The sequence below is a fragment of the Scylla paramamosain genome, chromosome 27, assembly GCF_035594125.1.
Source record: "Scylla paramamosain isolate STU-SP2022 chromosome 27, ASM3559412v1, whole genome shotgun sequence".
Lineage (NCBI taxonomy): Eukaryota > Metazoa > Arthropoda > Malacostraca > Decapoda > Portunidae > Scylla > Scylla paramamosain.
In genome coordinates this window covers 12,509,423-12,524,576 of record NC_087177.1, presented here as the reverse complement: position 1 = coordinate 12,524,576, position 15,154 = coordinate 12,509,423, and the positions used below count along the sequence as shown (strand labels likewise).

The following is a 15,154-nucleotide window of genomic DNA, read 5'->3' as shown; positions in this document are numbered from 1 at the left end:
GAGGGGGGAGAAGAGAGAGGGAAAGGTGAGGAGGAGGAGAGGGGGAGAAGAGAGAGAGGGAAAGGTGAGGAGGAGGGGGGGGGGAGAAGAGAGAGAGGGAAAGGTGAGGAGGAGGAGGGGGGAGAAGAGAGAGAGGGAGGGAAAGGTGAGGAGGAGGAGGGGGGGAGAAGAGGGAGGGAAAGGTGAGGAGGAGGAGGGGGGGAGAAGAGGGAGGGAAAGGTGAGGAGGAGGAGGAGGGGGAGAAGAGGGAGGGAAAGGTGAGGAGGAGAGGGGGGAGAAGAGAGAGGGAAAGGTGAGGAGGGGGGGAAGAGAGGGAAAGGTTGAGGAGGAGGAGGAGGGGGAAGAGAGAGGGAAAGGTGAGGAGGAGGGGGGGGTGGAAGAGAGAGGGAAAGGTGGAGGAGGAGGAGGAGGGGGGAGAAGAGAGGGAAAGATGAGGGAGGAAGAGGAGGGGGGAAGAGAGGGAAAGGTGAAGGAGAAGAGAGGGAAAGGTGAGGGAGGAGGAGGGGGGGAGAAGTGAGGGAATGTGAGGGAGGAGGAGGGGGGAGAAGAGAGGGAAAGGTGAGGGGAGGAGGAGGGGGGAGAAGAGAGGGAAAGGTGAGGGAGGAGGAGGGGGAGAGAAGAGAGGGAAAGGTGGGGGGAAGAGAGAGGGAAAGGTGAGGGAGGAAGAAGAGAGGGAAAGGTGAGGGAGGAGGAAGAGGGGGGAAGAGAGAGAGGGAAAGGTGAGGGAGGAGGAAGAGGGGGGAAGAGAGAGGGAAAGGTAAGGGGAGGAGGGAAGAGGGGGGGGAAAGAGAGAGGGAAAGGTGAGGGAGGAGGAAGAGGGGGGGGGAAGAGAGAGGGAAAGGTGAGGGAGGAGGAAGAGGGGGGGAAGAGAGAGGGAAAGGTGAGGGGAGGAGGAAGAGGGTGGGGGAAGAGAGAGGGAAAGGTGAGGGAGGAGAAGGGGGGGTGGGGGAAGAGAGAGGGAAACGTGAGGAGGAAGGGGGGGTGGGGGAAGAGAGAGGGAAAGGTGAGGAGGAGGAGAGAGAGGGGGGTGAGGGGGAAGAGAGAGAGAGAGAGGGAAAGGTGAGGAGGAAGAGAGAGAGAGAGAGAGAGAGAGAGAGAGAGAGAGAGAGAGAGAGAGAGAGAGAGAGAGAGAGAGAGAGGAAGAGGAGGGGGGGGAAAGAGAGAGAGAGGGAAAGGTGAGGAGGAGGAGGGGGGGAAGAGAGAGAGGGAAAGGTGAGGAGGAAAAGGGGGGAAAGAGAGAGGGAAAAGGTGAGGAGGAGGGGGGGGAAGAGAGAGGGAAAGGTGAGGAAGGAGGGGGGAGGAAGAGAGAGGGAAAGGTGAGGAAGGAGGGGGGGAAGAGGGAATGGTGAGGAGGAAGGGGGGAAGAGAGAGGGAAAGGTGAGGAGGAAGGGGGGGAAGGAGAGAGGAAAAGGTGAGGAGAAGGAGGGGGGGAAGAGAGAGAGGGAAAGGTGAGGAGGTGGAGGAGGAGGGAAGGGGAAAGAGAGAGGGAAAGGTGAGGAGGAGGGGGAAGAGAGAGGGAAAGGTGAGGAAGGCCGGGGGGGAGAGACAGAGGGTGAGGAAGGAGGGGGGGAAGAGACAGAGGGTGAGGAAGGAGGGGGGGAAGAGACAGAGAAAGGTGAGGAAGGAGGGGGGGGAAGAGACAGAGAAAGGTGAGGAAGGAGGGGGGGGAAGAGACAGAGAAAGGTGAGGAAGGAGAGAGAGAGAGAGAGAGAGAGAGAGAGAGAGAGAGAGAGAGAGAGAGAGAGAGAGAGGAGAGAGAGAGAGAAAGAGAGAGAGAGAGAGAGAGAGAAACACCTTCTAGACATTTATTACAATACAAGGTATTAAGTAAAAGCAACTGATTGGTTAGTGGAGGATAAAAAAAATAAATAAATAAAAAAAGCCACCTGCACTCCTAGAAGATTTGTAATCTTAGGTTAGTAAAATCTTAATAAGTCTGTTTTAAAGAATAAACTTGAATTCCTCTTGCTAATGAATTTAAACGTTTTCACTTTGCAAATGTTTATTATAAAAGTAATTAGTGGTGAACCCTTTCTCCTGGAAAAATGGTGAACTCTTTCTCCTAGGATAAAAAAAAAAAAGGGAGGGGTGCCCCTCCTGCCCCTCCTAGAATTAGCTAAGATTAAGGAGCAACCTGCACATTGAGGCCCCCTGTATGTGCAGAAGTGGTTACTGGTAATTAGTACTTAATGATGTGCAAATAATGTACATAGGTAGCTAACTGAACTAATTGTTACTGAACTAACAACTGTTGCACATACTAGGGTATCTGTGCAAGTTGCTCCTTAAACTTAGGGGAGCAACTTGCACATAAAGTAGAGGCCCCTGTATGTGCAGCATTTGTTAGTTCAGTAACTAAAATTAGTTCAATTGGCTACCTAAGCACATTACTTGCACATTAAATACTAATTACCAGTAACCACTTCTACACATACAGGGACCCTCTATGTGCAAGTTGCTCCTTAAACTTAGTTTAACTTTTGGAGGGCAGGTGGGGCCCCCTCCCTCCCTACTTTATTTTTTTTTTTCCAGGACAGAGTTCACCACTAATTACTTTTAATATAATAAGCATTGCAAAGTGAAAAGAATTAAGTTTATATTCATTAGCAAAAGAAATTCAAGTTTATTCTTTAGTTTTATAGTCTTATTAAAATTTTAGTGATTTAAGAATGCAAATTTTAAAGAATAAACTTGAATTCTTCTTGCTAATAGAGCATTCTCCACCAAAAGCTGACTGTAGAGGGAGCACCACTTCTCTCCTCCACTGCTGCTGGATGTATTCAGGCTGAGCTGCATGATTCTGTGGAGGAATAAAAGAAGTGTTGCCACATCAAGCTCCCTTACAGTTGTGAAGGAAGCTCACTTCACTTCTTAAAAAAAAAAAAAAAAACACCATATCCAAAACTTTTATAAAATGAAAAGTAAATAGATTTGGAAAACTTGTATAAAAAATCATATGAATAATAGATTTAGAAAACTTATACTTTGTATGATTCTTGAAATACAAAAATAATAAATCTTGAATATTTTCATCTGGTTAACCTAAGAAAAATTTCAAATGACAAAAATTACACAAGTCAATGAATAATATAATCCTATGGGACAAGATTACAAAATCTTCAAATACAGAACACAAAAATGTCAAACTATATCTGCGCAATGGTTTGCTAAGATGGTGACATTTCCAAAGCAGTATAGTTTAAGTGTATTTCTTGTGCAGCACAAGAAGGTTGAAGACTAGAAGAGAAAAGCTACTACAGGATACAAATGAAAATATAACTGCAGAAATAGAAAACATTGAGCAAAAATGAAGGATGTTTTATAGTTTCTACTGCCTCCTCAATTTCAACAATTAAAACTTATCATTTCAACACCTTTCACTACCTCCTTACCATTTACAAGAACACCATCCTTCCTTCATTCTCATACTCTCACCCTTCCAACTCCTTTCTTACTGTGATGGAACTTTTCATTTAATTTCCTAACAAACTTGTCTGCCTTCCTTTTACTTTCTTTTGAGACATACTCAGTCTTCCTTACTCTAAATTCCACTGAAACATTCTTAGCAATATTTCTCATATGCTCTCCTTTTTCCATTTATAGCCTCCATTATCTGCAGTCACTTCATATATATATATATATATATATATATATATATATATATATATATATATATATATATATATATATATATATATATATATATATATATATATATATATATATATATATATATATATATATATATATATATATATATATATATGAAACAAACACTTGATTCTTCAATTTTTGTCATAGCTTCTCTCAGACTGTCATAATCAGTCTTATATCTTCCTTTCTCTTCATCCTTTCATTAGCTAACATTTTACCTTTCCCACATCATAACTCCTACAATATTCTTATCTACCCTCATTTACATCTGAAGTGTACAGAGAGAGAGAGAGAGAGAGAGAGAGAGAGAGAGAGAGAGAGAGAGAGAGAGAGAGAGAGAGAGAGAGAGAGAGAGAGAGAGAGAGAGAGAGAGAGAGAGAGAGAGAGAGAGAGAGAGAGAGAGAGAGAGAGAGAGAGAGAGAGAGAGAGAGAGAGAGAGAGAGAGAGAGAGAGAGACTCTTCCATTTCTGACATCAAACAATTTTTTCTTAAAATCTCATCTAATGCTATACAACTAATTGGGCTTTCCTCCTTACCAGTCAGTGAAAGCAAGAAAAAGAGAGCGAGTCAAGAGTGTACAAAGTATACAGAGATATTTACTTAATTGTGTCAAAATATATTGATTTCAACAAAGATTATATATTTTGTTGATGGGTAGTAATTATTTCAAATATGTCATTTTGATGAACAGGATAACTAGCAATGATCCATGGTCAAGAATGATTTGAATCTAAGTTCATCCTTTCCACACTTATTTTTAACAGACAATATTACATTTTATACTTTTCTGAAATGTGCAGAGTACAGTCTACTTTTCATGTGCAGAAGAGATCCTATTACTAAGAATGCAAGAAAAACAATCAAATCATTCACAATGATCATCCCATCACATTTCTTGACTAGTACCCACTGGTGTGCAGTCACCACACATATTGCATCAATGGAATTATCACCCACACTCCTTCTGCATCCCCTTCTCCATGATGCACATTGCCAAAACATTTTTTCCTTGACAATTTACACCGCTTATTATTACTCTCACTTGTGTACCATCAATCTTAAGCCTGTAGATGGCATATCCTCTTGCCACATGCTGAACTCCAATACAAATTCCAAACTACCAGTAATCATGACTAATTCTTCTGTATCCTAGCAGCTCATAGAGCAGCCCAGACCTTAAATCTCTTGATAATGATTTAGTACTTCAGTAATCTCTTACTGGAACACACTTAATCAGTGTGAAGCTCACTGCACATAAACTACCATAACCAAATAATAACCAATAATATGACAAACACCTCTCTGTATGTGGATTTAACATTAGAGCAGCTTGATTTTCAATCTTAATGTTGTTTTCAGTATATTACCAAATAGGTAATATACTGAAAACAACATTATTATTATTGTCAATTCATTTTCAACTGAGTAGCACATTAGTGTCTAGTGCTACATATTCTTAAATCATGGTTCACTTTTGTAAGCTAAATCTTTCCAAAAAATTCTCTTCCCAAAAGGTGCTGCTATCCTGGAAAAAAAAAGATAAATAAAAACTAAAATAAAATAAATAAAATAAATAAAATAAAAATAAATAAAATAAAAATCATTATTAAACTGACCTGGTAATGAAATGCCTCACTATCTGTAGTGACCAAGTGATTGATGTTCAGACATGGTGATCTCAGTGACCCAAGGTAAGGTCATTCCAGAAGTCAGCTATTTCCAAGTCGTTGTCAAGTAGGTGAAGTTTGTCCACATTTCCTGTCACCTCTCTTCAACCACCAGTGTTGTGGAGATCTCTGGGTGAGAGTACAAGTCTACAATCAACATCTGGGCATGATTAAATTCTTGGCAGCACCACCACAGGCACAGAGAGATGACCATCAAAAGCCTGCAAGCAAAGCACAATACAGCCTCCCAGCACTACAGGTCAACATAATGCAAACAAACAATAAGAAAAGCCTGTCATATTCATATAAAGCAGTCAATTAAAGCAGGGTTTTGCACTTCTGTCCACTGTGTTTAGCATCATAATGTTAAATCCTCCAAGGAACCTATAAATAGTCAGATTTTTTTTAGACTTCAGCAGATTTAAGTTCTTAAGTTCTAGACATATTGCAAAATGCTATGACTGAAGATTACTTGACTCATGATTATGATTATACATATTTCATCATCAAACTGCCTAATAATTTAAAGCAAACTCGTATTTCATTCTATCAAATAACCAAATCATTCAGACCAATCCATAATGAAGGGCAGAATTCCCACACCACAATATTAAATAGGACTCCTTACACTAAATCCTGAGTAGGGGACACTGTAAGAATTATAACTTTTTGTTCCCCATTAGAAAATATTAGGTGAACAATGCTAGTTGGAAAGAAAAAAAAATTAAGACAGCTCTATCAACACCCCTTCAAATACAGTGGAGAACATCACAAGATAATGAAACATACCCAATGATATTCAAGCAGTCCAACATAACTCCAGTATTTAAAGGGGGAGACAAATCATCAGCAAAGAATTACAAACCCAGTGCACTCACCTCAAATATAATTAATGTTTGAAAGGGTCCTAAAGAAACACTGTAAAATATCTGGAGGACAATAATCTATCTACTAAATGACTTTCAACAGTTTTAGAAGCAAGAGATCTGCTTACCTTAGTTATAGAGATTTTCACACTATATAATGGAATCCCTAAGACTAAATGAGAGCATGGATGCAGTCTACCTTGACTTTGCCAACGCCTATGATGAGGTAGACCACCAGATCCTACTACAAGAAATGTCTCAAGTGGAAAAAAAGGGTAAAGCAGGAAGGTGGATCCAATCCTTTCTAATAGGAAGATAAGTAACATACATAGAAAGGGCAGCAAAAATGTAAATAGTAATAAGTGGAATCTCCCAAGGTAATGTTGCAGGATCCATCCTCTTTATTATCAAGATCAATGGCATCATCACAAACATAAAAAGCTCACTCCTGTCTTTTACAGATGACACCCAAATTTTCAGTTCCATACATCATAGAGATGACATGTATAAGTTACAAGAAGACCTAGAGAAAATATACTAGATAGGAGGGAATATGAAACTAAATTAAGAAAATTTGAACTGATTAAGTTCAGAAATAACACCTTGAACATCTCCTATAATGGTCCAAGTACCACAAACAGAAAACATTGCACAGGTCAGACTTGGGAATAATAGTATCAAATGATGAAGCCTTTACTGCCTACACAGAAACAATAACAGCAAAGTGCAGACAATAATGAGGTATATACTAAGAACATTTAGCAAGGGAGACCCCGCAGTCATGACCACTATGGAAATCAATAATCTCACCCCTCAATGATTATGGCTTCCAACTCTGGGACCCCACAAACAAAACCTATTGACACAGAGAGTAGAAAGGACGCACATCTGTACAAGAATAATGGAAAAACAAGACAACAGAGAAAAGATGAATTACAAGACAATACTGAAAATACAAACTAGACTCATTAGAAAGAAAGGAGAGATATAAAATCATATAAACGGTATCTGGGAAAAAAAAAAAAATGAAAACCAAATAACGGTATCTGGAAAAAAAAAAAAAAATGAAAATCAAATCCAAATCTGAACCTATCACATGAAATCACTCCGAAGCAAGAACAGGAAGAAAGTGTGGCCAGTCTCACCTCCCTTCAAACTGCTCCTCCAAGTATCAGAACCCTCCACCACAGCAGTATTTCAAGATGGGGCACCGGCCTATTCAACTCCCAGCATACATCCGTGACATATATGCTGCTTCACGACCTACCTACCTACCTCCATCGTAGACCAGCTGCGACGGGGTGAAGGGTGGCCTTGCCTTAGAGGTCAGAGGGGAAGGGCACTAGGCTACACCTCTGAGACAGAAGCTTTGAAGTTCTAGGTTCATATACTCAAGGGTATTGATAAAGTAAAAAGTACTTAGCAATTAACCTCACAATTACGTTTAAATAATGAGAAAATTATACAGACAAGCAAACGAAATGAATAAAGCAGGTAAATATCTTCCAACGAGGTCACTAAATTCACGGAGGCGAGACCGTTACGTATCTACAAAGAGTGTCATGTGTACACCTACTGGCTTCTCAATACCTTTTCTTGTGTTTTTATGGTGAAGGAATCCCAGTGTAGTATTACACGGACACACATAACTGAAAGGGAGTCTTACATGGGCCTCACTGCATATACAAGAGGACGAGATTGTTACATAGCTACATGGACTGCCACGTGCACACATAATGGCTTTTTGACAGTTTCCCTTGTGTTTTTATGGTCTAGAAATCCCATCGAAGTATTCCCAAGACACACACACACACAATCTACGGCCGGCCTACAGTGTACACACCACCATAACAAACCCTGGGCCAGCCTTCAACCACCTGCTGCGGGTCACAACTAGTCACCATTCATCAAACCTGTCTCCTTTGACCAATTATCCTAATTTTTCTTGAAAGGACTTACTCGTAACTCGTTACACTGTAACTTAATCTACATGATATAATAACTGTACTCACCAACCGGCACCAGCTGATGACTGATGAACATAAAACGCCCTTCTGTTCCTTTCCAAGCCGCCATGCCTGTCTCCCGGTTTCAATCCCACAAGTGACAACGAGCAGAGTTGCAGATGGTATGCACTGTACGAGGAAATTTCAGGAGAAAATTACGAAAAATTTCATAGATATAAATTCGGCAAACACGAATATATATATATATATATATATATATATATATATATATATATATATATATATATATATATATATATATATATATATATATATATGTTGCTCCTCTAAATACTATTCTTCTGCCATATTACTTTGACTACCGTGGTGTTTAATTGCCATTCGTCCCCTTTTCCCGTGTATTAGCTGGAATCTTCATAAAAATCTACGATTTTCTTCTTACACCGTGATGTTTATTTCACTTATTTCCCACCCTCAGGAACGTAGCAGCAGTTCGCCATCCCCAGCATTGCTTCATGGCTTATTGCACTTCATCCTCACTGGAGCACAGACGCACTGACACACACACACACATTTATTCAGGGGTTCTAAGCGTCACACTCACCTCAACCTCTTCCCTTCACTTCAGAAATCTAGTTTTCTTTTGGCTTTCCCAGATTGCTCTGTTTTCCACGTTTAATTTCCTGCTTTTGTTCCCATCCTCTTCCACATTTCAAGCACTATTGTCTGTTTTCTCCACTAGTTTGTTAGATACCACTCCTCCAATCCTCAGCTGCCTTGTGTCAGGTGAGGGCAGGCGTGTGCCGCCCGCCCCATTGGCCGCGCCCCGCACTCCAACAAGTAAGAGTCTCAATGATTCAACCTCAAGGGGCCAGTTACTAACCACAGTTACCGAGGGCTTTCACCTGTAAATATATTTTTATAAGTCATTTTTTTGCAACTTCAGTGGTCCAGGAATCCAGAGATATACTCTCAAATAATTCTATCTGTAGTTGAGGATCGCCGGATGGCAGCATGTCCGACACTGAGAGCTGGTGAATAACAGTATTGAAACGCCTTGTTCGCTCATCAGAGCTATTTTCAAAAGACAATTTAGATGATTAGTATGATTTCTATTATTTTTTTCTTTGAAAACATAGAATACGTGTTATCACCACAATCATGAAAACTTCCTTAAATTCCAAATAACTTTCACTACAGCTTATTATGAGTTTATAAGTTGAGACTTCGAACAGTTTATTGGTTCGAAGACTACTGCTTTGCCCTGACGCTCCACAATTACCAGTAAGATTGTAACATTTTCATGATTTTCGTTTCCTAGTACATAGTGAAATATACTACATTAACTTTGCATGCCTGAAGACTTACTACTTAAAATGGAAACAATAATCTGAGGTTCATCCCTCCTTTATGATAGTTTACCAAGGTCATCATTAATGTATAACTGAAAACGGGATAAACGTAAGGGAAACTTGATTATTTCTCCCCCCCCCCCCATCCCACCTCTCTCTCTCTCTCTCTCTCTCTCTCTCTCTCTCTCTCTCTCTCTCTCTCTCTCTCTCTCTCTCACGGACAAAGATGATAAAAAAGGTACACCTAACCTATAACTTTTCAGCAATAATCTTGTGGTTATTCTAATTAGAGAATTTTGGAGCGATCTGTTCATCTGTGATACATACCTAACTACCTACCTAAGTACTCTATCCATCATTTGTGTAACCTATTTACCTACCATCAACTCTATCTATAATACAACCTTAAAGTTTTTAAGACGAGGCCTCGTTTCCATCATCACGCTCCTTACACTTACACAAGTCGCTCGACCTGGCAAAGCTGAGTGTCGGGTGCTGGGTGTCGGGTGGCGGGTACTGCGTGCTGAGTGTCAGGTGCTGGGTGTTGGGTGTCGGGTGGCGGGTACTGTGTGCTGAGTGTCGGGTGGCGGGTACTGGGTGCTGAGTGTGGCGGTGGCATGACCCAGAGACAGGGGGCCAGGTGGGTCGAGGCGGCAGGCGGAAGGCGGCAGGACAGGCGGCGGGCTGGGCTACTGGGGACTGTCCGCCGGCAGACAGAAATAACCTGGGCCAGGTTACTCCTGTTACCCCCCATTCCCCTCGTGCGGCACGGCAGGCAGGGTCGTAAGATGAACTCAAGGTCTGAATAAGCGACAGAGGCATTTCAGCAACCTCGGAAAGAGTGATGCTGTGTAGTATTCTCAATTAAGGGAATAATGTGTGGTGCAGCATGGCGTTACTTGCTGCATGACAACTTACGAAATGAGACCAGTATGTAACCACAGCATACAAATAAAAACTACACATAGATATATAATTTTCTGTATCTCTTTAATTTAATGACGTTTAATATAACCAGAATACTGCATCATGTAACAAAGAATAAAACATGTACGTTCTAGACACAAAACAATGTGATGCAAAGCCAAATCCACTCATTGACAAAAGAAAATAAAAAAAAAGATTCTCCTTGTTGCAATTAGGAAGCGAGAAACGTAACATTGTAAAGCCTCCTATGAAATACAATGTAGTACAGCCAGACAAAATTTATTCACAACAGAGGATTTTAAGCATTAAACTAACAAGAATGCATTCCAGTTATACAGGGAGATGGCGAGTGGCTTGTTGCTCGTAGTGGCGACACGTCACTAAGCACACACACACACATGACATCGCTCCCCGTCGCTATGCTCCACCTCACCCTCCCCTCCCCTCATCCAGGGTCCCTACCTCCTCCACGACACGCAGCCCCCTCGTGAGGATAAAGTTTCACCTCCTCTCGCCCCTCCTCCCGTCTCCCTCCCTCCCATCCCCGCCCTTGTCGGCACGCGCCTCCGCCACACAGCCACGGGGAGATTCTAAACTTATCATGAACAGTCGAGTGAACAACAAAGTAAAAACGCAACACATGAAACAAAACACCTTTCTATGTAAATATTAGACGAGAAAACCTAGTAAAGATATAACCTACACCATTATTTACTTTATATACCACCACCACCACCACCACCACCATCACATCCGCCGCCACTACATGCCACCACCACCACCGCCACCGCCGCCGCCACCACCACCACCACCATTATAACACGTGCCCGCCATATGTTACCTATACGTATACAGTGTTAGCTGGCAGTGCTTTATTTTTATTTAGTCTTCTTTATTTACAGTGACCTGCTTACACCACCGCGCCTCACATCCCAGGTTGGAGGGCGTGTGTTTTGAAAAGGGTTAAAATTGATCATTCAGTACTGGTGTTGTGGGTCGAGGAAGTAAGTGAAACGGGGGAGAAGGGTTAAAAAAAATGTTACTACTGATGGAAGAAAAGGGAAGGATAAAAATAAGGAAGGGGGAGATAAGGTGAATGAAAGCTGAGGTTTGAGAAGAGGGTGAAAAATAGAACAGAAAACAAAGGAAGAGATTAAAGAAAAAAATACAATTGGGGGATAAAGAAAGAGATAGGATAAGGGAGATAAGAGGGGAAACCGAGGACGGAGAGGAAGATAAAAATTGAAGAGGAAATAGAAAATAAAGCTAGCAGAGGAGATGGAAGTTGGAAAAAAAGAAATGATGGAAGTGGAAAAGAAGGATGAAAGATAAGAAGGGAAACATGAAGAACGAAAGCAGAGGAGGGAGAGGAGAAGGAAGAGGAAAGAGAAAAGACAAGCAGTAAAAGGAGATGGATACAAAGGAATGCAAAGTAAAAAAAGTACTGATGGGAGGAAACAAAAAAAAAAGGCTAAAAGATAAGAAGGGAGATAAGAAGAAATAAACAAAAAAGGGAGAGAAGGAAGAAAATAATAAAAGAAAGAAATAGAAAAGAAATAACACAAAAAGGAAGGGAAACAAGGGAAGAACAAACAGTAGGATAGGAGAAAGATCCTTAGAAGAAGAAGAACAACAACAACAAACAAAAACAAGCGTGATAATAAAAAGAAGAGGATGAGGACAAGGGGGAGGAGGAGGAGGAGGAGGAGGAGGAGGAGGAGGGAGACAAAGGAGACAAGCGGGAGAGGAAGAATCAAAAGAAGAAGGAGTGAAGACGAAGAGTGGGGAAAAAAGGAGGAGGAGGGAAGAGGAAGCGAAGGAAAAACACGGAGGGGAGATGACGAGAGAGAGAGAGAGAGAGAGAGAGAGAGAGAGAGAGAGAGAGAGAGAGAGAGAGAGAGAGAGAGAGAGAGAGAGAGAGAGAGAGAGAGAGAGAGCAATCCTCCCACATCTAGCATAAACAAATAGGAAAAGGGGGAACAACCTTAGGCTTTCTCCTTTCTGCTGGTGCTGCTTCCCCTCTGTGTGTCACGTGACGTAGCCCAGGTGAGGGAAGAAGGTGGGCGGGATGGGCGAGGTGATGGGGGGCACGAGGGTGAGGCACGAGGGATGAGCGTCTTCGGGGAGGTAAGGAGAGGAAAGGGGAACTGTAAGAGGGAGGTAAAAAAGGGGAAAGGGAAAAAAGAGGGAGAAACGGAGGAGTTGGGAAGGAGAAAGAGAAATGAATGAGGGAGAGTGAAAAGGAGGAGTTAGGGGAGAAAGATAAAAGAAAAGATGAGAATGATGAGAAAGGAATAGAGAAATGAGAGGCGAAGAGAATAAGAGAGGTAGGAAGATGGAAAAGGTAGGAGAAAAGGGAGACGAAAAAAAATGAGGGAGGGAGAGAGAGAAGAGTGAAAAAGGCGGATGAGAAGTGAGAAACAAAAGAGAAAAAGAGAAGGAAGGAGAGGACGTGAAAACGGAAGAGGAAGAGGGGAAGGAAAAAAAGGAGGCACAGGAAACGAAGAAAGTAAAGAGGGGAATGGAAAGAAAGAAGCAGAAAGAGAAAGGAGGATAAGGAGGGAAGTATAAGAGGAAAAAAGGAAGAGGAGACGAGGCAAACGAAGAAAGACGAGAAATAGACGAAGAAAAGAACGGTAAAAAAGAGATTAACATAGAAATTGGAGCGGAAAAGGAGGAGAGGAAAGGAGAAGAGACAGAAAATGAGAGAAAAATGGAATGGAACAAAGGAAGAGAGGAAAAGAGCAGGATTGACTGACTGACTACACAAATGACTGATTGACAAAGAGGAAGAAGGAGAAGGAAGGAAGGAAGAGGAGAGGGGAAAGAAGAAGAAAAGGAGAGGAAGAAAGAGTAGCGAAGGAAGAGGAAAATAAGAGAATGCGGAGAAAGAGAAGGGAGAAAAGAAAAAAAAAGAGAAGGGTAAAGAAAAGGAAGGAGAAAAGGAGGGAATGCGGAAGAAGGGAATGAAGAGAGAGAGAGAGAGAGAGAGAGAGAGAGAGAGAGAGAGAGAGAGAGAGAGAGAGAGAGAGAGAGAGAGAGAGAGAGAGAGAGAGAGAGTAGTAAAGAATGAAGAAAAGAAGGGAATGCGGTATACGAGGAGGAATGAAAAACTATAGAAGGGGAAGTACAGAGCGAGGGTAGAACTGACACGAAGGTGGAGGGGAAAGGGGGGGTAGCTTGGCACGGGCTGTCATGAGGGAGTACTTAGAGGTCCCTTTTCGATTACTGCCTGGGGAGGAGGAGGAGGAGGAGAGGAGGTGATGACAGACAACACGTGGGTCTGCTCCTGCCACGCTTCCTTTTTTTTATTTTTTAAGGTAAATTCTCGGGCCACGTGCGACCTAAGAACGTGATAACTCTCTCTCTCTCTCTCTCTGTCTCTCTCTCTCTTTCTCTCTCTCTCTCTCTCTCTGTGTGTGTGTGTGTGTGTGTGTGTGTAAGGGTTAAAGGGAAAGGAGGAAGCGAGGAGAGGTTTAAAGGAACATTGTAATGGGTAGGATCTTTAAACCCTACCAGACGTTTAAAGAGCGAGCGGAAGGGTGCGGGAAGTGTGCATGTGTGGGGAGGGAGGGAGGGAGGGAGGGAGAGTAGGAGAGTAGAGGAGGGAGGGAGATGCGTGACAGGAAGCTGGTGGCGTCCCGAGACCAAAATAATCCCTCCCTTGAGCCATGTTTCCTATCACCCCTCTTGTCTCCTCCTTGTGCCCCTCTCTCTCTCTCTCTCTCTCTCTCTCTCTCTCTCTCTCTCTCTCTAACACTACACGACTAAAACAACGCTATCGATGTTTTTTCACCCCCTTTTTTTTATCACTTCATTATCAGAATCTTATCTCATCACTGGACCATTTTTCTTTGTTGTTCAATTTACTCTTACTCTCACCAGCTTGATTCACTCCCAGAAGCGTCTGCTGGGGACTGATGGTGGAAGCTGAGAGAGAAAGCAAACGCGCATTCCTGAAGGTGCGTCTTTCCTCGACCTCCTCTGATGTTGGCTCGTGTTCTTAAACGCTATGATATTTCACTGGGACTGTTTTCAAAGACTACAGGGATGATTATTCGAATTCTCGCGATGATTTCTTGTTTTTTAAAAGCCCAGAAATCTTGTTAAATTATCAGTAGAGTCATGAAAACTCCTTTGAATACCTTTGTAACTTCTATTAGCGCCGGAGTTGTGGAGACAATACGCCAGAATGTTTCAGAATATGGACCAAGTTATGTCGAGGGTCTGGGACAAGACAAGAGTGAATGCCCTGAGTCTCGTGTCTCGTGTTGCTTTTCTTGCATCGCTCGGGTTTGTGACTTCAGCAGGAAAGCGTTGGCTAAAATAATCATGTGACTCTTTGCTTGGTGAATGAAGTTTATATATCAGGGTCTGCTAGCTCTGCCTCCTCCTCATTTTTCTTCTTCCCACAACGACAACCAACCACCACCACTACCACCATCACCACCACCATCACCAGGCCCCACTGACGTAGTGGTGGTGGTGGTGGTGGTGGTGGTGACAGGTGGTCGTGGGTGTTGCTTACTCTTTAATCTGAGGGAGAAATATGAGTGGCAGTGAGGTGTAGTGAGGTTGCCAGGCTTGTGCAACTATCTATTCCGTGCCCTCATCTATCCCCTTCCCTGCCTCCCTTCGCCGCCGCCACCTGCAGGCACCTGTCTTCCTCGTCACCTGTCTGTCCGCCTTCCGTGACGAGTCGGCCAAGGCTGCGATGGGGT

The 15,154-nt window shown here is 42.6% G+C and overlaps 1 long non-coding RNA gene across 12 annotated transcripts in view; it reads right to left on the bottom strand.

Annotated features, from left to right (window-relative positions):
* Window positions 1–2,663: 2,663 nt before the first annotated feature.
* The window catches only part of LOC135114229 (uncharacterized), a 238,827-nt gene continuing 226,336 nt past the window's right edge, over window positions 2,664–15,154 (bottom strand). For all 12 annotated transcript variants that reach the window (XR_010275458.1, XR_010275459.1, XR_010275457.1 and 9 more), the window contains 3 exons: window positions 8,200–8,322; window positions 5,271–5,450; window positions 2,664–2,800 (listed from right to left, as the gene is read on the bottom strand). This is a non-coding gene — a long non-coding RNA (uncharacterized LOC135114229). The remainder of the gene's footprint in view (window positions 2,801–5,270; window positions 5,451–8,199; window positions 8,323–15,154) is intronic.